Source organism: Crocuta crocuta, unplaced genomic scaffold (assembly GCF_008692635.1).
Source record: "Crocuta crocuta isolate KB4526 unplaced genomic scaffold, BGI_CrCroc_1.0 scaffold26, whole genome shotgun sequence".
In the NCBI taxonomy this organism is placed as follows: domain Eukaryota; kingdom Metazoa; phylum Chordata; class Mammalia; order Carnivora; family Hyaenidae; genus Crocuta; species Crocuta crocuta.
In genome coordinates this window covers 11,906,572-11,931,594 of record NW_027532249.1, presented here as the reverse complement: position 1 = coordinate 11,931,594, position 25,023 = coordinate 11,906,572, and the positions used below count along the sequence as shown (strand labels likewise).

Genomic DNA, 25,023 nt, shown 5'->3' with positions numbered 1-25,023 from the left:
TGAGAGAAACCATGCAATTTCGACATTTACCCTGTCTCATAGAGGTGGGGCATGGCAGTATTAAAATCCAACAGGCACACTGTGGCTATGCTCCATTCAAATTCTCAGTGCAGAACTACAATGTTGGTGTTATGTTATGTTTAAACCTTAATGAAAGAAAACGTTTCTTTCTCTCTTGCACAGTGCTTAATTCTACAACCTTCATACAAAATGCAAACCCCTTGCTGGTCTGAAAGCACTGGGAAGTTTGGACCAACAGTGTGCCATAAGCAACTTGTGCTCAGAAGTCAGGCCCACAAAGATGAAACATTTTGCACAAAGAAAGGAAAGCTTCCCAAAAATCTCCTCTGGAGAAATACTCTATATTGGCTGGATTCTCTCTTCAGTGCCGGAAACAGCAGAATGACTTCTAAGTTACCAATGATCTGTTCTCCACATCACTGGAGCCTTCCCACACCTCAGCTCAAGATGGTCACAAACCCACTTTGGGTTAAATGCTCTCACAGCTTACTGGAAACCCACTGATGGCTGATGCAGTGTTTTGAGAATAAACTATGTAATCTTCAAGATTTCCAAAAAGGCACAGTTTCTCTTCCAACAAAGAGCAGATTCTGACTGAACTGTGGGCTATGGGCAGGGGTAACCCTTAGCTGCTCACCTTTTTGATTCTGGAGAGATACCACATGCGGATGAAAGGCTGTTGGGAAGGCAGTATCAGCTCTCCAAGCAGAAAGTAAACATAAAATATGAGTGGTAGGTAAGAGCTGTGCAGATATGGCCACACGAAACACAACTCTGAGACTGCAGCCCTTTCTCTATGGTCAAGTGGTTAGCCCTAACTCCTTCTCTGAAGATGAGCCTGGGAACACCTTCAAGTTATTAAATGTTTCACTGCTCTTTGGCAGTGTTTCCATGGGCATTTTGTTCGGAAGGTAGTTTGCTCGTGTCCCTGGTAGTTTTCTCTTGGCAAGGATCAGTACAGCTAGGTGACTGCTCTCCCTTAATGAGCCTTAATTAGATTATGCTTAACAGCATGGACTGCACAGGGAGGCATGCTGATGTGCAGACAAGGAGTGGCTTACCCTGTAAATTAATAGGTCTGACTGGAATTATGGAAGTTAGCTGTGTAAACGCAAATGGAGCCCCCTAAGCCAACAGTCCTTGGCCTGCTGACACAGCTGCACCAGAGTACCCAGTCACTGGAGCGCCAAAGGATATTCAGTTACAGTGAAGAAATCATAACAAAGACAGGAAACAGATCAGCACACTCTGGATTTAACACCCTCCCTGGGGAACTCGGCTGATTTTGAGGCTGCAGATGTTTTTAACTCTGCCTTGAAGAATGTCCATGTCACATGCTCAAACTGATGGAGTCAAGTACAGTAGTCAAGCAAGGCTTACATCTTCAGAGAGGGGACCGAAATTCTGTTGATTAGAATTCCTCATCTCTGAAACAGAGGTGGGGCAACAGTTAAAATCTGTAAAATCCTTCAGTGGATTTGCTGAGCTGGGAGGAAATAGATGCCCACGAAGCCCAGTGTTTACGTGAAACGAGGTGTAAATGAAGCCAGCTGGACTCCTCCATGAAGATCCTGCCATCCCCATGGTGGTGGGGTCTGTCAGCCGCTTCCTCCTTGTTGTTATTCTCAGCGCTCCATACCAAGCGGAGGAGAATGAAAACAAGCCTTCTCCATTCAGCATTTTCAACATCACTGCCAACAAAAACGGGATCCTTGACTGTTTAGTGCTTATGATTAAGGGGATGGCATATCTGAAGCAGGATATAGGTCGTTTTTCAAAAGTTACAGTAAGGTTGCAGAATTGGAAATTTATCTTTTTAAATTCTTCCTACTGAGTTAGATAAATATGTCTAAGGCTGCATAAAGATGTGGTTTGCCAGAGGTACCACATTTTCTTTGTGGCAAAGGGACCTGCTGTGCCCTGCCAGGAAAGAGTTCAGGCAAGAGAAGGGCTATGGATGTGAGATAAACCTCAAGCCCCAGTTGGAAAAAGAGAAAAATGTACAGCTCACTTGTGATTTTTTTGTTTTTGGTTCCATTTGCAGTTATTTTACTCTTCTAAATTTCCTTACCTATAAAACGAGTAATTTTTAAGAATGCTCTCAGAGGACCCTGTCAGGACCAAAAATTCTATCAGTAATTTCCTAACATACCCTTGAAACATCCCACTGAGGACATATTTTTGTTTCTCATGTTAAAAAAGCAATGATCATTTTAACTGCTACTGAACACAGATTTCCAGCNCCTGGCCTTCTCTACAGAACGCAAGCCTTCACTTCTGTGGATGGGGAGTAGTTCCGTATGGAAGTGGAGACTTATGGGGTGGCCTGGATCACTGTTGGACAGTTCCGCCTGTTAAAGTAAGCTCCTCCTTATTTTGGACTTCTCCTGTCTACGTTCCTGTCTGAAGAATTTATGACCACAGATTAGAGATGATCACTCCCCAAGACTTCTCTTTACCAATGAAGCCATTTCTCCCAATCTCCTCACTGCTATACCACCACACCTGGTTCTTACTTGCTATCTAAATAACAGGTGGATAGAGTTGGGTCACCCGGATTCTAATGAGGAGCTTCGATGACTGAGGGACTTAGGGACTTAGGTATGGGCAGAGAAATTCTTCTTGTCGTAAGATATGAAGGTTGTCAATGAAATGGACTCTGCCCTGCCAACCTGCTTTAAGTCTGGAAGGTCATTTGTTGTGTGTTCTTCTTTAGAGTGATACACATGGCTCTTTCACCAAGGTCTCCTTTTGAGTGAATGACTACCTGGAAAAGTGAGCATGCACAGTGCCTGGTACATATGTGTGGAATGTATTTATAAGTTAAATAATAAATCAGACAGCTTTTCTCACTGGGAGAACCTGAAGGAATAAAGGGGCAGGGTGCCTGGAAGATACAGACCAGGGCATGGTATGCAAAACTGGAGTGTAGATAGGAGGAACGCGTGAGATAGTTCTACCTTAAAACTCTGCTAATGCCAGAGTCAAGAGACCCCCAAACCAGCTACCTCTGCACACCTAGGGCAGCAAGTATTGCCTGTGTGCCAGGACACCTTTGTTTATTCTTCTCCCCATCTGCCAGAAGCTTCATGGATGTAGAGCCAGGGCCAGAATACAATTCCTGCCTCTCCCATGCCTCTCAGCTATGAGGTAGGACAGTACAGGAGGGAAAAAGGATACTGAGGACTTTCTTCAAGGGGGATCATTGCTTGTAAAGCTGGCCCTACAATCAACCAGGAAATCTAATAAAACACATGTGTTCAACACAGAAATTAGTTTATTGGATCATTCTCTCTTAATTATCCTGTTTTTCAGTAAACCATAATGACCTCTCAGTACTTCCCAGGGGGACTGCCCTTAAGTTCTTCCTTTAAAATGGACAAGTGATGAGTGATGATTGAGTAACCTACCGAATCCTTCACTTAAGAACTCATCAAGAGAAAGAAGAAAATAGACTCCGTTATTTTGATTTGGCAGTGAGCTCAAAGAAACAACATCAGTAAAACAGTTAAGAATGTTTTTGACAAGAGACATCATTTAATACATGTGGAAACCCTCTGCTGTCATCCAAGAATAAAATCCTCACTGGCTCCCACCTATTTTTCTTCTTCTTCTATGGTCACTTGGGATGGGCCATAGGAGAGATCAGGATTCTTCATTTACTATATGCCCTAAGGTTTTATGGACTTTGTCTCACCTTTTGAATCCATTCCCTCAACACCACCCCAAGTTTCATTTTACGCATCAGCGAAAGCCTCAGCCAAAGGGGAAGGAGTTTTCTTCCCATTGGAGTAGAATTCAGGAATTTATCTGTCTTAAGGTCTGGAGTCAAGCTAAATTATGTTACCTGGGGATGGTGCCAAAATATAGGTCTGTTCTCTGTTTTGAATCATGAAACCACCAATGGTAATCTTATGTCCAAATAGTTGAGATTAAAAACACCAGTACATAATGTGTGCTTTACAGAAGAAAGTTGCCAAGTTTATTATGCCTTCAACATAGCTTTCCTGGTAATCTGAAAACTGACCTTCAACAAAAAAAGGCAGGTGAGAAGCACAGAGCCAACTCTATGATTAAGTGGGATCCATACACATTAGTTGAAAGATCAACCTCCCTCAACATTTCCCCATCAGTTTGCCACATATATATTGTCTTTTTTCCTTTCTTGGTCTGCAATGTCCACCAGTCACTCTCCTGGGCTACAGAAAGAGAGGGGACACCATCCCAGGCCAGCACATTACTGGGAGAGTCAGTGAAGGAGTTGTACTCAATTATCACAGGACTTTCTTTTAATGTCTTTATGGTCATGTTTCTTCTTTTTGTGAAGGCTTTGTCTTATTTTGTTGGTTAGGTGATGAATTAACTTTGAAGGAAGGTTGACTGGCTGGTTAGTCAGGACCCTTCTGTTGAAGGCTGCCTCATTGTTCTTAGTCAAAGGGCAAACGGATTTCTGCTCTTTCTTTAGTGATTAAAAAAAAACAAAAGAAACTTGCTAAGAACCATCTGAACCTACCCAAAATATAGTTACTTTTTTTTCTGTTTTGGTATTCAAAAAACAAAGCCTTGAAAATAACATATAACAGCACTGCACCAAACAAATACAAGCCACACACATAATTTAAAATTTTCTAATAGCCACATAAAAGAAGTAAAAAGAAACAGGTAAAGTTATTTTTAATAGATCCCAAACACTAATCTTTCAATGTGTAATCAATATAAAAATCATTATATTTTACATTCTTTTTTTTCATAGTTAAGTCTTCCAAATTTGGGTGGATTTTAGACTTGTAGTGTATCTCAATTTGAACTAGCCACATTTTCAAGGGCCACACGTAGCCCCTGGCTACCACACTGGCAAGCTCCGATGCAGCACTGCCCCATGCCTCACCAACTTAGGGAAAGGAGAACAGAAATGTTAACCAGGTTTTCTTTTTCACATCATGGCAAACTCAAGTACACTATAATGTACAGATAAGGAGATGTAAATAAATGACACCAAAACTAAAACCACTCTCAGATCATTTCAGCTCTATCCTCTTTAGCTAATATAAATCACCACTGTATGATAGCAAAATGATTGAAGATGGGTTTTCCCTCTTTGGGGGTAAAGAAAATAATGAAGGATTGGTGCAGCCACCCTGGAATACAGGCTGGCAGTTCCTCCCAAGGTTAAACACAAGTGTTGCATAAACACAACTCAGCAACTGCCCTCCTAGGCACATCTCTGAGAGTCGTGAAAATACACACCCACACCAAAAACTTACACATCCATGTTCACAGCATTATTCATAATAGCCAAAGAGTGGAAACAAACCAAATGCCCATCAAATGATCAATGAATAACTGTGGTAGATCCATACACCACAATATTATTCAGCAACAAAGAGGAAGGAAGTACTGATGTGTGGTACAACACAGGTGAACTCTGAAGACATGATACTAAGTGAAATAAGCCAGAGAGAAAAGACCACATATTGTACGATTCCATTTATTTTTTCTTACACTTTTTTAAATGTTTGTTTGTTTAATAGTTTACTGTCAAGTTGGATTCCATATAGCACCCAGTGCTAATCCCAACAAGTGCCCTCCTCCATGCCCATCACCCCTCTTCCCCTCTCTCCTGCCCCCTTTAGCCCTCAGTTTGTTTTCAGCATTCAAGAATCTCTCATGGTTTGCCTCCCTCCCTCTCCCCAACTATTTTTCCCCTTCTCCTCTCCCAGGGTCCTCCGTTAAGTTCCTCCTAATCCACCTATACATGCAAACATATGGTATCTGTCCTTCTCTGCCTGACTTATTTCGCTCAGCATAACACCCTCAAGTTCCATCCATGTGGATACACATGGCTGGGTTTTGTTCTTTCTCATTGCCATGTAGTATTCCATGGTATAGATAAACCACATCTTCTTGATCTATTAGTCTGTTGATGGACACTTAGGCTCTTTCCATGTTTTGGCTATTGTTGAGAGTGCTGCTATGAACATTGGGGTACATGTGCCCCTATGCATCAGCACTCCTGTATCCCTTGGGTAAATTCCCAGCAGTGCTATTGCTGGGTCACAGGGGAGTTCTATTGTTAATTTGTTCAGGAACCTCCACACTTTTTTTCCTGAGTGGCTGCACCAGTTTACATTCCCACCAACAGTGTAGGAGGGTGCCTGTTTCTCCACATCCTCGCCAGCATCTAGAGTCTCCTGATTTGTTCATTTTGGCCACTCTGACTGGCGTGAGGTGGTATCTCAGTGTGGTTTTGATTTGTATTTCCCTGATGATGAGGGACACTGAGCATCGTGTCATGTGTAATGTTGGCCATCTGGATGTTCTCTTTGGAGAAGTGTCTGTTCATATCTTCTGCCCATTTCTTCACTGGATTATTTGTTTTTCGGGTGTGGAGTTTGGTGAGTTCCTTATAGATTTTGAATACTAGCCCTTTATCTGATATATCATTTGCAACTATTGTTTCCCATTCCGTTGGTTGCCTGTTAGTTTTATTGACTGTTTCCTTTGTTGTGCAGAAGCTTTTTATCTTGATGAGGTCCCAAAAGTTCATTTTTGCTCTTGATTCCCTTGCCTTTGGGGATGTGTCAAGTAAGAAGTTGCTGCGGTTGAAGAAGGTTGTTTCCTGCTTTCTCCTCTAGGGTTTTGATATATTCCTGTCTCACATTCAGGTCCTTTATCCATTTTGAGTTTATTTTTGCGTATGGTGTGAGACAGTGATCCAGTTTCATTCTTCTGCATGTTGCTGTACAGCTCTCCCTGCACCATCTGTTAAAGAAGCTGTCTTTTTTCGATTGGATATTCTTTCCCACTTTGTCAAAGATTAGTTGACTGTATATTTGTGGGTCCCATTCTGAGTTCTCTCTTCTATTCCATTGGTCTATGTGTCTGTTTTTGTGCCAATACCATACTGTCTTGATGATGACAGCTTTGTAGTAGAGGCTAAAGTCTGGGATGGTGATCCCTCCCATTTTGGTTTTCTTCTTCAATAGTACTTTGAAAACTATTCGGGGTCTTTTGTGGTTCCATACAAATTTTAGAATAGTTTATTCTAGCTTTGAGAAGAATCCTGGTGCAATTTTGATTGGAATTGCATTGAATGTGTAGATTGCTTTGGGTAGTAATGACATTTTAACAAGATTTATTCTTCTGATCCATGAGCATGGAATGTTTTTCCATTTCTTTGTGTCTTCTTCAATTTCCTTCATAAGTTTTCTATAGTTTTCATCATACAGATCTCTTAAATCTTTGGTTAGGTTTATTCCTAGGTATTTTATGTCTTTTTGTTCAATTGTGAATGGGATCAGTTTCTTGATTTCTCTTTCTGTTGCTTCATTATTGGTGTATAAAAATGCAACCGATTTCTGTACATTGATTTTGTACCCTGCAACTTTGCTGAATTCATGCATGAGTTCTAGTAATGTTTATTTATTTTTGAAAGACAGAGAAACCAAGCAAGCGTGGGTCGGGGAGGAGCAGAGAAAAAGGGAGAGAGAGCATTCCAAGTGGGCTCCACACTGTCAGCGCAGAGCTCAACGCGGGGCTTGATCTCACAAACTGTGAGATCATGACCTGAGCCACGCAGGCTCATTCATATAAATGCTTCCATTTATACAAAACATCCAGGACAGGAAAATCCATAGAGTCAGGAAGTAGCTTAGGGTTTTGAAGGAGTAGGAAGAGTTGGGGGGAAGTGGAGAGTGATTGCCAATAGGTACAAGGTTTCTTTCTAGGGTGATGAAAATATTCTAAAATTGATTTTGGTGATCACTGAACAACTCTGAATACACTAAAACTATCCGACTGTACACTTTAAATCAGTTAGTTGTATCATATGAGTTGTATCATATGTGAGTTATGTCTCAATAGGACTGCTATTTGAAAAAGCAACAACAACAAAAGATGACTCCACCTGATGTTTGAGGCCCCTGCATACCACATTTTATCAAGTGCTCATATGAGACTGTCCACATGACCACAGATATATGGATATGGAGGCATTCTACCAATACAATGGGTGAAATGCTAAAGTATGTTTCTCCTACTTAAAGAAGGCAAAGCAGAGAAGATCCAGGTTAATTATTCCCTAGCCAGAGTACACGAAGAGATACAAAGTGCAGTATCTCAGACTGAAGCCCTCCCTGGCAACAAGGAGAAAGCCAGTCTTTCCAGAGGAGGGGGTGGCAAGAGGGGGTTTAGACAATAGGGTGGCAGGTCTGCAGAAGCACAGGCTCAAACTGCAAGGCCCTGCTTCCTCCTGGGAAGCTCAGCCCTCACTCACCACTTCCTCCTCCTCAAGCTTGGTTTCCAACATCAGCTTCCAACCCCAGGACCCTAGAGCCGGCCTTCAGCATCAGAGCTTCCAGGAAGCCATTTACTTACCCACGGCAGAGTGTTATCCTCCCCGATTGTTTGCTTGATATTTCTTTTACACTGTTTTGTTCTAGGCTTGGTTTACTCTTGTTCCTATTTCCCTGAAACCAAAAACATTTCCAAGACCACACTTGCACACCGGTGAAATAACAGCTGCTTAGTAAAAAAGTGCCTATTATTTCTACTTGACTATCCATAGTTGCTTTTCAGACACTTCCCAATAACCAACCAAACCAAAAAGATCGACTAGAATCAAGAAAATAATAAACCACAAAGAAAAATAACTAGTTGCCTGATTGTCTCAATGCAATGAAAGGTGGCAGCCTGGGTCCTAAGCAATGCAAGTGCCTGCATTCCTCTGTGGTGCGAGCAGGGGCTGCACCGAGCTGTGTCTCCTGTGCTGACCTCTGAACCTCAGTGCCAGATGCTATCAGGACCACAGTAAGAGTCTGCAGACATCTTGGAGTCACAGATTACAGTGTCTCTCTCTCACTTCATTCCCCTTGTCACAAGTACGTTATCAGCCTGTTCACTGGTGACAGCTATAGCTCCATCTCCCATCCCCTCACTGCCCCTTTCTCTTCTTTCCGTAAAACACTGCGAGGCAACATCACATCAGTCACCCTCAATACTCCTTAATACCCCTTTTGCTACACAGACTGCTCTGTTAAAACACTTTCAGAGATGGGCTATTTTAACCGAATCAATTCTAAATTCTTTTGTCTGGTTTTCAGCTCCCGAGCCTGGCTCCTCACCCACCCTCAACCACACCCTCCCTACAACCCAGCTCTAGTTAGGAAAACTGCTTCCCTCTCTGGGGACCTTTTCTCCCATCCCCACATGCATCCTGAGCTAACTCCTGCCTCTCCTCACCCAGAGCCCCAGACTGCTGCAATGGTTTTTCTCTTCCTTCACCGCAGAGCACTACTGATATAATTCACTGGTATCGTGTGCTACTGTTACCTGTAAGTAACTTTTGTCTTCTTAACTTGCTTGTAACATCCTGACCCCAGGGACTAAGACTTATTATTCTGAATCTTCCAGGGCATCTGGCAGATATTAGGAGCCTAAGCCACACTGCATTTAACAACTATCACTTGATACTGGATTACAGATGTGGGGGAGGGGGGCACCTCTGCTTATGGGTGTATGTGTATTTCCCTGATGGTACTGGCCCCAGTACTTTTCTCCATGAAGACTGGTACTTAATGCTCCTTGATTCTCTTGCTGTATCTTCATTCTGTCTCTCCTCGAGGCCCTCACACGGACTGCCTAGGGACTCCCTCATTTTAATGCCCTTTCTCTTAAACAATCATCTTTCTCTATTCCTTTCTCTGATCACATGTTCCTCTCCTCCCTGCAGAATTAGTAATTTTAGAATCAGGGTCCTCTATCTATCCATTATTTCCTTTCAAATATCTTTAAAACTAAGTATAATTATGTTAATTTTTTCCTCCCCCGTTAGACTATGAGGACCATAAATACTGATACCCAACAGTATTTCAGCAATACAATCCCAGACTTCAGCACAGGGGTAGGATATGATAGGTAGATAACAGATACTCTAGGATTTTATTCCAGGAGCTCTCACGAAGGGCCCAGGAATCATGCAAACCTCCTCTTCCTAGTGAAAGTTAACTCTTTTCACAGAACTTGGTTGAGGAGTTCTTCTTCCCAGCATGCACAGAGGGGCTCAGCACCAGGGCCCAAGGAAGCCAGCTCACCCTCCGGCTCACCACTGTTACTCTGGGGACCTCTATCTAAAGGCAGCTTCCCCTTGAACTGCAGACTTCACTCTCCCTCAAGCCTCTTTAAAGATGGTCTCTTCTCACATGTACCCCAATGTTCATAGCAGCACTCTCAACAATAGCCAAAACATGGAAAGAGCCTAAGTGTCCATCAACTGACGAACAGATCAAGAAGATGTGGTTTATCTATACCATGGAATACTACATGGCAATGAGAAAGAACAAAACCCAGCCATGTGTATCCACATGGATGGAACTTGAGGGTGTTATGCTGAGCGAAATAAGTCAGGCAGAGAAGGACAGATACCATATGTTTGCATGTATAGGTGGATTAGGAGGAACTTAACGGAGGACCATGGGGGAGGAGAAGGGGAAAAATAGTTGGGGAGAGGGAGGGAGGCAAACCATGAGAGACTCTCGAATGCTGAGAACAAACTGAGGGCTAAAGGGGGTGGGAGGGAGGGGAAGGGGGGTGATGGGCATGGAGGAGGCACTTGTTGGGATGAGCACTGGGTGTTATATAGAAACCAATTTGATGATAAACTAAGGAAAAAAATAAAAAAATAAAGATGGCCTTTTCTCACTTGCTTTCTGGAAAGAAAGGGGATTTGGGAATAGACTAAAGAAAATTATTATGGAAAGTTTGTGTTTCACACTCTCCTCTCCAAGTTCCTGCTCTACATCTCGACACTCTTCTTCCCCAATCCTAGGTGCCTTCAATCCAAAGCTTCTGGAACCTTTCGTATCTCTGAAACATGAACCTTTTACTAACAGATTCAAGAACTTCAGCGAGATTTTATGGAGAAAGCAATTTGATTAAACATTGCACCCTGAAGTGCAGGTGACCATTAGGAACCACCATCCTTTCTAAAACTTCCTAGTGTATTTGTACGTCACAAGAGGTCTATAATCTTAATTAAGTTTAATAGAAATGAAGTAAATTCAAATTAAGCAAAAGGACCTTCCCAGTATCTTTCTGAAGAAGCAAAGAGACACCTGGTCCTACTTTAGAGATTTTCAGGTGCTTCAGCAGGTCCTGGCTTTGCTCAGTCTTGTCCCTTTGACACTAGTCACTTTCTGACCTCCTTCCCAAGGTTGGCTTGAGTTTATCTCCTCCCTTCTCGGACCTGGCCACTGCTATCTTTTCCTTTTCCTGGATCTGAGTCCGTGATATAACTGACTATTTGATGTGAGGTCTGGGCCTCTGCCTTCCCTGAATTCAACTTTAGAAAATATTCTTTGTCCACACACAGGCACCTTTGGGGAAAGGCCTGCCAGATCATGGGCTTCAGTAAGATTTAAGAAAACACCCTGAGTACAATGCACATCATAAGCAATCACACAAAACATATTACTCTTCCTTTCACAAATATTTGTTGATCTAAGGAACTGTCCTAGGTACAGTAATGAAAAAAACAGACACTATATCTGTCCCCATTAAACTTACACCATGGCTAAGAAAAAATATATTTTAAAAAAGTAACTGTAGGGGCGCCTGGGTGGCTTAGTCAGTTATGCGTCCGACTTTCGCTTAGGTCATGATCTCATGGTTCGTGGGTTCGAGCCCCGTATCGAGCTCTGTGCTGACTGCCAGCTCAGAGCCTGGAGCCTGTTTCAGAGTCTGTGACTCCCTCTCTCTCTGACCCTCCCCTGCTCACGTTGTCTCTATCTCTGTCTCTCTCTCTCCTAGAAATAAATAAAAATATTTAAAAAAAAAAAAGTAACTGTAGGGATGCAAGGGTTTGTTCACTCCCTTCTGCCTATAAACCCTGCCCTTGAGGACTAAATAAGATCACTTCATACCCCAATGTTGAAACCTGAAGCACACTCTGCTCCCTCTAGATCTTCCCACACATGGGTCCTTTCCTTCCTTGTCCTTCCCTGAGCATCCTGGAACTCCAAATTCTTCAGCTCTCTCCAAATGTGGGTATACATAACCAACCCACCGCCTGTGCTCAGCAGGGGGGACAAAAAAAGACTGAACTTACCAGAATCCACCTTTTCTAGGTATTTGTAATGAAAATGGAGGGGGGGGGAGTTAATACTCTTTTCTTCTTCCTTCCATTCTAAATTCTGACTTATTCACAATTTTGAAAGTGAGGTTAAGTATATACAAAAAGGCAGAGAGGGAAGGAATCAATTTAATAATATCCCAGCTGGGAGAAGGACTAGCTGAGCTTTTAAAACGTAAGTGTTCCCACTTACATAACCACAATCTCAGAGGAAGAAAAAAATCCCCAAAGCACAGAAGACCACCTGGCACTTTTTTTTTTTTTTTTTTGGTTGGATGGATTCTAAGACTTGGTTATTAACCTGAGAAGGTAAGGAAGTCACTGCTCCCAGCAAGCCATCTTAATACAGAGCATGGCTAAAGTGACTGTTTTCCTTTGCTGATAACTAGTAGATTTATGTTTTCATTCAATGTGGCTTTCATTAACATAAGAAGCAAAAAAAAATTTCACAATATGATAAATATAAACAGATCACTGAATTGAGAGAAACTGTAAGTTTTCTTGGGATTATTAATGGAAACATTATGTTTTTTATTAAATTTGCAGACATGTATATTTAAATAATGACCCACTGATTTTATGAAGCTGGGAGGGACCAGAATCTTTCACGATGGAGTGTAGAAATTTGAAATAAAGTGAGTTCAAAACACATAAGCCTAGAAAATGCTTCAGTACCTCTAAAGTTACAGGAAGGGAACCAATAATCATGAGATCACTAATATTTTGAACAAAACTAATGAGAGTTTTCCATCTGTCAATTTTAGCCAACTAACTTTTGTTTCAGAACTGGGAAAATATATCTAAAGGGAGGGTGCCAAAATATTTACTCTGAATTGTTGAAGTAAGTAAAAGAAAAAATAATAATGTGTATTTAAAATCAGGGGCGCCTGGGTGACTCAGTCAGTTAAGCATCCAACTCAGGTCATGATCTCATAGTTTCTGAGCTCAAGCCCCACACTGGGCTCTGCACTGACAGTACGGAGCCTCCTTGGGATACTCTCTCTCCCTCTCTCTGTTCCTCCCCTGCTTGTGTTCCCTCACTTTCTCTTTCTCTGTCTCTCAAAATTAAATATACTTTAAAAAATAAAGGTAAAATAAAATGCAGGGGCAGAATAGAGCTATGGATGACACTACAGATCACATCCATAACACTGCATGGCCTAAAGAAGGCCTTAAAATCACCTACTCTAACCCATTCATTTTGAAGAAGAATTTATTTGAGACCCAGAGAGTTTACATCATTTTGCAAAATTCACATAGCTAGTTAGTTAATATGTGTGCAAAACAAACAAACAAAAAAGACTACTTCTGAACTCCATTCTTCAGATATCCAGTCATGCAAGCACATGTAGGGGAGTGTGCATGTGTAGACAGAGAGAAGGAGGGAGAGACAGGATGGGAGAGACAGAACTCAAATGAAGTACTGAACTCAGTTATTTTCACAAAATCTAGTTTTCTATCTTTGTCTTTCTGTCTTGATTAGTAATAAGCATTTGTGGAAGACCCTGTAAGTGCCAGGCATTTTGAGAAGTACTTCACTTACATCAAGTAATCCTCGTAATGCCCCTGTGACATAGGTGGTTTTGTTATCCCTGTTTCCATAAAGAGCAAATGAAGGTTTAGTGGTATAAATTTACGAGTTTAAGGTCACTTGGTCTCCCTGAGATCCTCACAGGCTTCACTGTTTATAGGAGATACAGTTTGGTCTATCAAAAGTGCAACAAATAATAAAGGCTTCCAAACCAAATTATTTTATACACACTTTCTGAGTTGTGTTTTAAACAAATATAGCTGCCATTAACAAGCAGAGTCGATTCACATGGCAGCAGTTTGCAAACAGCTGTGGTCAATGGTATGTATGCCATATGGAGATGGAAATTACCTTCCAACCTTCTTTCATGGGCTTATATCAAACAGATTCTTACACTTCATCCTGAATCTTTTCTTTGGAGCCAAGGAAAGGGATTCTATGTACGCACTCTTCACTTGCACAGACGAGAAGGGGCGGGTACAAAGGAGAGTCCCAACCTTACTCGGAAACCACTGAAGTTTTGCCAACAGTGAACTTACAGCAACACTGGAGACAGAAAGAGGCAGCTCACATTCCACCTGGCATGTGGTGCCCTCTATTGTGCCTTTTGAAATTCTGCTGGTGGGTGGGGAAACAATTTGTAGGGTTGGCTGATATTTTTCTTTTATGCAAATGTACCAGTGTTGGGAAACTCTGTCTGCTTTTCATTAAATCAGAAATTCCCAAAGGCAAAGCTGACATCTCCCTTCTTTACTGTGCATAATGCCCAAACATTATGGATAGTTAATAAATGTCACATCATTTTCATATTGCCTTGACTAAGAATGACATTTTCTCATGAGTCTTGCTTGCTTCAATTTCTCAGCAAATCTCACAAAGTGCATCTATTTCCTAAGAAAAGAGCACTGTGTAAAGCCCATCTTGCTTGCCTGAATCTCTTCCCCAAACTCCTATTAATGCTTCACCTGCCTTTTCTCTGGGCCAAGGAACATCTCCCCGCTATCCCACTCCCAGCCATTTCCCAACTATTTTACTCTGTTTCCACTTGCAGAATTTATTCACGAATTTCTGACACCCTACTTCATATCGCATATCACTGTCATATCATGGCAGCTCTTTACTCTCCCTATACTTTATGAGCCTTTGGGGGAATCCCTTGTGAGGCTTCTCAAGTAGGCTATCACTAGTATGCAGATTTTTAAAAGCATTTTTTTTTGTTTTCATAAGAATTATTATACCTCTTATTTTCTGAGAAATTAAAAAATGAATTATAAATGTCGATGATAATTAATAGTCCAGAAAGGGACCTTGTTTTCTTTATCTTTGTACTGCAATCCGCAGCACATGGTAGTCAGTGAAAGTTCATATGAAAGATAAGTATTCCCATCTCTCCTCAATTATTTCAAAAGCAATTCAACAGTAAGATTGCTAAGTAAAATGTGAGGTAGAGCAATCACTACATCTTCATATTCTTCATCAAATGGCCACAGTAAAGTATTAAATATGAACTATCATGAGGACTTCCTCTTACAAGTACAAAATCAAATAAAACCCAAAGGGGAAGAATATGCTTATCTCTCACACTGCTTTGAATGCCTGAGCTCAGGTTGAAAACTCTATCTAAAATGTCAGCAGTAATTTTACTTACACATTTTCCTGCTTCACAGAACACGAACATGATAGAAAGGCTATTATCTCAAGTATTAGAGAACAGAGGCATATTTAGGCATTTGGAATAAGAATATAGTCTAAGTTTCTGCCAGAACTTCTGTAGACTTCTAGTTCCATTCTCCTGTTTTCCTGACAAGTCTACAGTTCTTCATCTTTTCAGTGTATGAAAGAAATTGATCTGTGTATGGAAATATTTACACCAATCAAAAAAAAAACCTATCATAGCATATGAAAAGAGAAGCTTGTTTCAATCAGGGCCAAATGTCAGTTTTCAAAAACTTATAGAAAGGATACAAAATGAAAAACATCGGAAGATGCACAAAATGCTTACAGTTATGACTCAGGAGACCAATTTCACAATGTTTCCTGTGGCAAGAGTTGTATCCACTAAGAATACAATATGAGAGTTGTATTCTTGAGAGCTCAGCACCTTGTAGCTCCACTTATAACAAAATTATAAGTCACTGAAAAGTAAACTTGTAATTATTTTGTGAATAAACTGAATTTTTCAACATGCTATATAAAACATGATAATTCTGTAAGTGGAACACAGTATAGGTAATAATGGATCACATTATAGGTAAACCACATTGTTATTTAATAATTAATAATTACTCATTGTCTACATTAACATTAAATTACAAATGTAACAATATTATATATAATATTATATTATGGATATTAAGTTCTATATGATAATAGTGGTCAGAGTCCTTAATTCCTCACTATACATACTATCCTAAACAATTAGCCCAAGCCAACCAGAGCCAGTCCATTCCCTTTGTCCATACTGATTCAGGAAAAGATTGAGGTTCAATGTTGGCCAATGTCCTGTGACAGACAGTCTACTGAAGGCTTTCTGGGATAGTTTCCTTGCTTCCAAAAAGACATTGAAACACAGACTCTTTCAGCTACCTGGACCTGCTGCAGCAGCCACCATGTAACCATTTGTGTCACTTTTCATAATACATACTTTCATGTGGTTCCCTTTACATGCAAGGCACTACTCTAAGTATTTTAACTCATTCAGTTCTCACTTCCCTACAGGTAGATACTCAAATTACTACCATCTTTTGATGAGGACAATGAGGCACTGAAAAGTTAACTTACCCAAGGCTGTCTCACTAGTAAGCAGCAAAGCCAGAAATTCAACCCAGGGAACACTCTCTCAGCCATCAGGATGCTATGTCACCTCTCCAAGAAAGCTGTCTTTGCCCCCAGCATATGTTTCTTCCCTTAAAATATATTCTTTGCTAGTGGCCACTAAGTCTTTCATTATATTTTAAAACGCCTACAAGACAATAGACTCCCTCAGAATTCCCTGAACAAATATGGTCCTGGTGCAGGGAAGAGTATATAGGAGTGAGGGCAGTGAGGTTTTGATGGAGGGAGGACAGAGGCAGGAAGGGTCAGAGAGCATGAGGCCTACCAGGCTTCACAAAGGGAGAGCAGAGGTAACACAAACACGGGAGGCTGGTGCCTGGAGAATGGAGGGGAAGGGGGCAAGAGGGTTGAGAGTCACCAGCAATTTACCTGCAGCCACAGGTCAGTGCAGACCGACTATATACCTGGCCCCTATAAGTGTTATAATTCATACATCCTGCAAGGAAGGTTTTCTTGCTATTCCCATTTCCCAGATAAGCAAAGTGATACTTCGAGAGTTTGGCTGATTTGGTGGTAAGGGGCAAAGCCAGCATGTGAACCAGACTGTCGGAATCAAAAGACTAGCCGGCATCCTGCAGCACAGAGTCACCAGCAGGGATGGTGGGGGAAGGCAAGAGCCACTCCAGTTCACAACTTTGCTGAGGACCGTGTCTTCCCTCAAAACCCACGAATCTCAGACATCGCTCCCTTCCCCAGGGGGCCTCCAAATGAACAGCTCAAGTCTTTCAAGGAAAATTTCAGAGTTCATCTGTTTTCAGTTACTTGGAGTTGCTACCAAAAGGAATCACTCTTTCCCACCCTACCCCTAACGATCAAGCACTGGTAACAACCTAATGCCTTCATGCTGTCTGAGCAGAAAAATGGCTGAGGAGATTTTTTTCCCCTTAGTTTTTCCAAAAATAAAATCAAACCACATTAAGCTTCAACCCAATTGTAGGAAAACCAAATTATTCTCCCTCCCCACACTCTTACCAGGATTCATAAGTGAATGCAAACCAGGAAAGGGCAGGGAGGAATTCTACTTAAAATGGTTGAAAAATTCAGGGCTCAAGTATTCAATATTATGAATTATGAACCATGAGACCATGTAAATACAGCTGCTGATTTAATCCACATAAACATAAGATCATTTGTTTTCCCATCAAAATCTTGAGATGCAAGGCACCTGGGTAGCTCACGTAGTTGAGCATCCAACTCTTGATTTTGGCTCAGGTCATAATCTCACAGTGCCTGGGATGGAGCCCCATGTCGGGCTCTACCCCGACAATGTGGGTCCTGCTTAGAATTCTCTCTCTTTCCCCTCTCTTCACCCCTCCTCCACAAGCTCTCTCTCTCTCTCTCTCTCAAAAACAAATAAGCATTAAAAAAAAGTCTTGAGATGCTCTGAGAATGGATGTGTCTCTGTGTTGGAAAGATCAATGGGGACTGAAGTCAGTTTGAATCCAAATGTTGGCCATGCCATTCAGCTCTATGGGCTTCAGTCCTCCTCACTTGCAAACTGCAGGTAATTCCCACTTCAAAGGATTTCTGAAAGAATTAAATGAACTAATGAGTGGGAAACTGCCTAACACATAATAGATAGCCAAGAAATGGGAAATGATGCTTAATGATTTCTTTCACATGAAAATGGTAAAACAAAAATCACAATCACATGGGAACACCATGTGAAACAAATTTTTTACTTATGAGCTAGAAGGTATGGCAGGGAGGACCTTGATGGGAGCAGAGTGAAACCTGGACAAACACTGGCGGCAAGAGAGGGTGTGAATACTGTCTCTAATGATAAAAATTAGGTCTCCTTCGGTTATTTAAAAGAAAGTGACAGCCACCCAACTCCCGTTCTTAGGTCTCAGGAACTCCGCCTGCCGGACTGGAAGCAGAAAGTAAGGTGAGCCATTCTACAAATCCCCTTCAAGGTGACTCTGACTGAGAATCTCTTTTGTGTCTACTTCTCCACAAGCCATTGACACCAAATTCTTATAAAATCAGAAATATCAACTTCATTAGGATTTACAAAGCCACGTAAATAAAACCCTCCCATGAAGTGATGCAAATGGCTTGAACATTTCCAGGAAATCCCACAGGGATACTCAGATTCCTGTTTCCTGCCCTAATCTGGTCTCTACCCAGGTCAGCCCTTTGCATCTGATCCTATATCATTTCCATTCAGAGATGCTTAGAAAAGGTGCTGCTGAAAGAACAGCCCCGAGTGAGCTTGAGTCATTCCTGACAGGAAATGATGGACATTCCTGGCATTCTTCTCAGGGAACCGGGTGTCAGTCAGTCTGCTGGTGTCAGTCCCGCAAGGCCCTGGTGAGAGGGATGTGGGGATCCCTCCTTTGTTGTTGGAGGTGGACGACTTCAAAGCAGGGCCTTCTCCAAACCCAACAATGAAGACAGGCTTCTAGGACAGAACTGAGAAAGAAGAGATAGGCAGCCTGGTCCTCAAGCCCAAATAGTGAGAAGTTGATGCATCCAAGGGTTTATTTTGAGCAGCTTCCCAAACACAGTTCAGCGTCCTCTTTGTAAGCTCTTTCAATCCTCTGCATTGAAAGCAGAAATGCACCATGTATCTCAGAAAGAGCTCTTCCTTCTGGCTGTCTGACTAAGCAAATATATGTCACTATTTTTCAGGAGCCTATGTGGTGTTCCACACCTTTAAATTTTTTTTTTTTTTTTCTGAGAGAGAGAGAGACAGTGTGAGCAGGGGAGGGTCAGAGAGAGGGAGACACATGATCTGAAGCATGCTCCAAGCTCTGAGCTGTCAGCACAGAGCCCGACATGGGGCTCAAACCAACGAGCCGTGAGATCATGACCTGAACCGAAGTCGGATGCTCAACCGACTGAGCCACCCAGGTTCCCCTGGTGTTCCACATCTTTAGACATTCAGTTCCTCTAAAACCCCTGGTAAGAAATAGCTCAGTGATTTAACTGAAGTCACTGATTTGAACTTTTATGCCTATGTCTTTGGAGGATGGTGTAGGTAAGGAGGAGGGTGGGTGCCGTTCTGGAGCAGGACCTGGCTGTATTCTACATAGATTTCTCAGGCTGCTTCCACATGCAGCCTGTGCTGAAGATTAAACCGCTAAAATATTCTTGCTAATCTGAAATTATAGTTCAAGAGAAGAAAGGAAAAAGAAAAAGCCCAGCATGTTTGAAACTTTAAGTACAGGGAGGCCTGTGATGTTGTAGATGAACAAAACTATTCAAGGGCACACTTGCCGGAACACACTTAGGAAAAGGCATCTGATACCCTTTCTGGGACTGTATCCCTTAAACAGTTCTCTCAGAATTTCCTCACTTAGTTTTTACCAAAGACTGGAGATCTACTCCACAGAGAATGGTTCCTTTAACTTTTTGTTACTCTTTCACAGTTTGCAGTTTTTCAGATCTTTTTCTCTCATAGCTATTAATGCTCCTCATAGGTGAGCCTCAAGGAAGCAATTTTGTCACAGCTTTGTCAAATACAAACAACGAATGTTTCCAGCCACTCCCAGTTGGTCACTTGTAACCCTTAAATCTACCCATGATTTTCACAGGCGGAACCATGTATCTCTTGCTCCTCTACCATTCCAGCTTTGGACATCCTATTATTATACCAGGTCATATTCCAAAGATAACTCAAGAAAACCCAAGGCAACCAAGGAAACAAAGTTGGTCTAGGCTTCCTTCTTGCCCCAGCACAAAAAGGAGTAAAGCAGGCTCTAAAGGGAGGGCCCAAGACATCTGGCATGACACTCACCAGGAGACGCCCATACCACTCCCAGGGTGCTGGGGCAAAGGGCTCCTGTCCCCAGGTCTTCTCACCTTTCCTAGTGTTTAGCAGTAAAGCAAGAGATATGATAAAACAAGAATTAATGAGGCTGCTAGACATCAGAAGGTTCCAGAGGTTTGCTAAATCCTAGGCACTATGTTCAAGCAGCAGGACCAGAAAGTCCAAGAAGGAACCTAATATTAGAATAATGGTCAATGCTTATGGGTTGCTCACAGTGTGCAAGACACTGTGCTAACCCAGCATCATATCTAATTCCACAACTTCATGCAGTTGGCCTATTATGACCCAAACTTCATAAGTGAGGAAACAGACTTCACAATTTTGGACACTAATGCATCCAAGGTCACACGGCTGGTGAGTAAGCCCACCCACCTGGTTCCATTGCCCATACACCTAACCACTGCCCCGCACTGCCTCAGGAAAGACTAAAAGCAGCCATCAAACAGGAAAGATGACACCTGGCCTGCTGTTCTCATGGAGTTGCTACGAGGGGAAAATATGTAAGTCCTTTAGAAAGATAAATGTGATACTCAAATGTGAGCTGGATTTGCTATGATCATTTCTACACATGTTCTGTAACTCATCCCTCTTCCCACACTTCTCCCCCTCTCCTATGGAATTCTGATACACTTATCCCTTGGAACTGAAATGACATTCTTCATTCCTTCTACTCCACATCATTTTCGTGAAGAAAATTTTAAGAAAACAAAACCTGGGATGCGTTCATGTTGATCATATGACTAATTGGAAGGTTTCAGAAGACATTCTTGGATCAATTTATCACAAGTTCCAAAATTTATAAATTTATATTTATCCTTTATCATATGAACTGATTCTCCTTCCCTTTCTGCTAACTATAATAAAAGATACTTGAGCCACATGTGATATTTTGAAGAAAATAGTAACTGAGAAATATGTAGAAAGGTATCATTGTAGTATAGGTTGTATTCTATCTATAGAAAGTAAAAAATTAATTCACAGGTGCCTCGTGTTCCAGAGAGTGAACTCTGCCAAGCTGTAACTATAGTTACATCCCAAATGAATTAGCTCTGCATGCTGAGACCAAGAAATGCTGACCCTGAGAACCTGATTAAAGCTTGGATATGCTTACTTCATTAACCTTTCGAAGTTTCCCCTCACTAAAGCTTCTGTCATAGAAGCAAACACATGGCAAATCCATGAGATTTAACTCTGTCTCTTCCCCAGACACTTGCCCAGAACTTTGGGAAAGGGGCTAACAAGTGTGACATAAAAAGAGGCTAAAGTGGGATGCCTGGGTGTCTCAGTCGGTTGAGCATCCAACTTCTGCTGAGGTCATGATCTCCTGATTCTTGAGTTCAAGCCTCGCATCAGGCTTACTACTCTCAGCAGGAGAGCCTGCTTCAGATCCTCTGTTCCTCTCTCTCTCTGCCCCTCCCCAATGCACTAGTGCGCTCTCTCTCTCTCTCTCTCAAAAATAAATAAAACATTTTTTTAAAAAGCAACTGAAGAAAACCAGAAGACCTGCTTAAAACCAAAATAGAATAATGAATCCCCAAATAGTCAAGGGCTGGCTGTCCTAAAACAATACCATCTTACACTAGATTTCTGGAGAAGATCATCCATTTTGCACTTTACTGTAACTTTGTAATGAAACTTCAAAAAGCACAATTATTATGTAAACTGCATCAATTACACGTAGCAAGTGTTTCTGAATAACTGTATACAAATAACTTTGGAAACAAGCCACCAAATAAAATTTGCTAGAACTATGAGTGGCCCCGTTGCCTCGTGAATCACAAATCCCTGGTTCAAGTGTAGTCTAAATTCAGGTTGGGATTTGCATAAAGAAGACTACCTAAAATTAGACAACAGACCCTATATGTTACCCCATCTACTTTTCAAAAATAAAAGCCAACATTACCATGTTGAGAGATAAATCACACCTTTACATCTCTTCAGGAATGAGGTTTCAGACCTGTCACCCTTTGATATTTGGCAGTGACTGTACTAAGATGTCCAGAGAGTGAAAACAGCCTCAGGAGAAGGATAACAGCACCCTTGGTATTGCTAAGTGCTGCACTTTCAAAGGACTTTCTCTTAGTTTCACAAGCCTGTGACGTACACTTACTTCCTTTGGCAGGTGTAACTCTGCTCACTGGGAAGATGCAGCATCTGAGGCCCATGAGGTTTCAATGACTGGTTTCAAGTTACAAGAGTAAGTAAGAGAGGGCCTACAGGGCTGTCTGGTCTCTGGGATGCCTCTCATCCACACCACCTTACACCAACTTTGTCTTCCTTTAATGGTTCAAGTTTCACCATACTTGAAGGAATAGGTTCTTGGGTTCTCTTGCACTCAGTGTGACCAACTAGTTTTGGCTATTTCTTAAAAACTAAACACTCATTTACCTTAAATAAAACCAGGCCCAGAGTCCTAGACCCTGCAAAAGTCAAGACGCTCCGTGGGGGGGACAGCACCCACTTTAGGGTTCTAGAACTACACGGACACATCTAGGACATGGAAGTTCAGAATTCACCTCAACTCTATTGCCCAACTCTTCCCCCAAACTATGCCTGCTTATGGTGCAGAACACCCAGCATCCAACCCAATCTAACTCGCTTGAGCAAAGACTTAATCTCTCTGGGCCTCACCTTCCTTATCTTTAAAATTAAAGGTTGACTTAAATCATCTTAAAGGCTTTTCCATCTCCAAAACTCTACTCTACCCCTATGCTGGATATCCATCACTTTGCCTAAAATCTAAATGTGAGAATTCTCACATATGTCTCTTTCATAGCCTTTTTAAAAATGTCTCACATTAAAAAAAAAAAAAAAAGTCTCACATTAATTCTACCCCCATCGTCTACTCTGATCATTTGCTATCACTCTCACCATGCCTCTCTGCTCATGATCTCCAATATTGGTAAGTTGTTATCATGCCTCCTCTGAGTCATCAGTCTATGATTTCCACACATAACTGATCCACCACAAATTAAATATTTCAGCAACTTATTATTTTTGTGTGTTTTCACCAAATCCCCACCCATCAAGCTAGTTACATAGTCATGAAGCTTTAAATAAAATTTCTCTCAAGGTCACTCCGTTTAAAGAAATCTTTTCTCATGGTTCTTTGCATTTCTACTAATGTCCAAAGAAAGATCTGAAAGCTACTGATTTCCAAAACAGACAGGCATGCCAATGTTGATTTTGCGTTATTTTTACAAGTTTGATTTTTCTTTTATTTCTACATTTTCATTTCTGTTTATTTTTCTTTCCTTTATAATTCCTTGGATCATCTTCACTCCTGCTACCACCTTCAGTGAGCCCACCATGGCAGCGCAGAACTCAGGGCACCAGTCCCAAAATATGTAATGTGCAAAGAACAGCAGTGTGGAGGAGGGGAGAAAGTACTGAGCATCTCTGCCAGCATGTGAATGGAGCAGCCATAGGCTTGATGCCAGTGCATTCCCATTGTAAAGCCCTACTTTTTCACAGAAAGAAATGTAGAAGTGCATATCCAGAAGGAAAAATGTTAAAGCAATGAGGGAGCCAAAGCAGCTGGGGACTGTTAACTTTAATCAAAGTCCAGCCAGGACATTTTCTTTTTTAGGCAACAGGAAATAGATTTATTCTCTTTCACATTCTCTCTGTCTTCCATCCTCCCTCCCTTCTTCCCTTCCTCTCTGTCTCTCTCTCTGTCTCACACACACACGCATGCACGCACACACACTCATTATTTTCTCCTCTATCCTTCTTCATTTCTTCTTGCCAAGGCACAGAAACATCCTGGACAGAAAAACCCTAGCTCCCCTGAACGGTCTTTGGAAATTTGAGTATTCACTGCCGGTTCAAAACCAAATTGCGAAGCACAAGAAGCACGGTCAAAGAGAGAGGAGCACTGTGTGCGGCAGCCTGGGAGGCAGAGGAGCGTGTTTTAGTTCCTTATGGCTGCTGTAACAGATTTCCACAAACGTGGTGGCTTAAAACAACACAGATCTCTTCTCTCACAGTTTGAGAAGCCAGAAGTCTGAAATCCACTCCAGTTGGCTAGAATCAAGATGCTGGCAGGGCCCTGCTTCCTCCAGAGGCTCTGACCAGAAAATCCATTTCCTTGCCTTTTTCAGCTCCTAGTGACCACCTGTATTCCTTGGCTCGTGGCCCCTTCCTCCACCTTCAGAGCACACCACCTTCTCCTGTCAGTTGTCAAATACCCCTCTCCCTCCCATAAGGACACTTTGATTGCATTTAGAGCCCACCTACGTAACCCAGGATAACCTCCCCATCTCAGGAGCTTTAACTTAATCACATCTGCAAAGCTCCTTTTGCCAAATAAGGTAACACTCAAGTTCCAGGGGATCAGGACATGGATACCTCTGGGGGCTGCTATCCAGCCACCATGGGGCACCTGTGTCTGGCTGGGTGCCTGGAGAAAGCCTTCCTCTTATTTAAACACTAAGTTATGAAAAGAAGGCCTGAGTAAAGGGGTGAGATGTTTTCTCAATATTAACATAGAGAAATCATGTGTATTTTTGCTCCTATCCTGTCACAGATCTACCTCGCTCATCATTTTGTGCCTATTAAGCCGTCTGGCTTATATTCAGCAAACCCCCATAAGCATCCCACCACCTCCCGTGCCTGGGCACGGCTCCTGCTCCATTACCCTCAGTATTAGGAGAAATAATCCACCTGTTACATAGAGACTTGACACCCAATCAAACCTGGGCCTCAGAACCACACACATCCATGTGTGTTACA

General features: G+C 41.9%; 1 protein-coding gene across 1 annotated transcript in view; it reads right to left on the bottom strand.

Annotated features, from left to right (window-relative positions):
* The window catches only part of COLEC12 (collectin subfamily member 12), a 200,939-nt gene that overhangs the window by 156,768 nt on the left and 19,148 nt on the right, over positions 1 to 25,023 (bottom strand). The window lies entirely within an intron of this gene.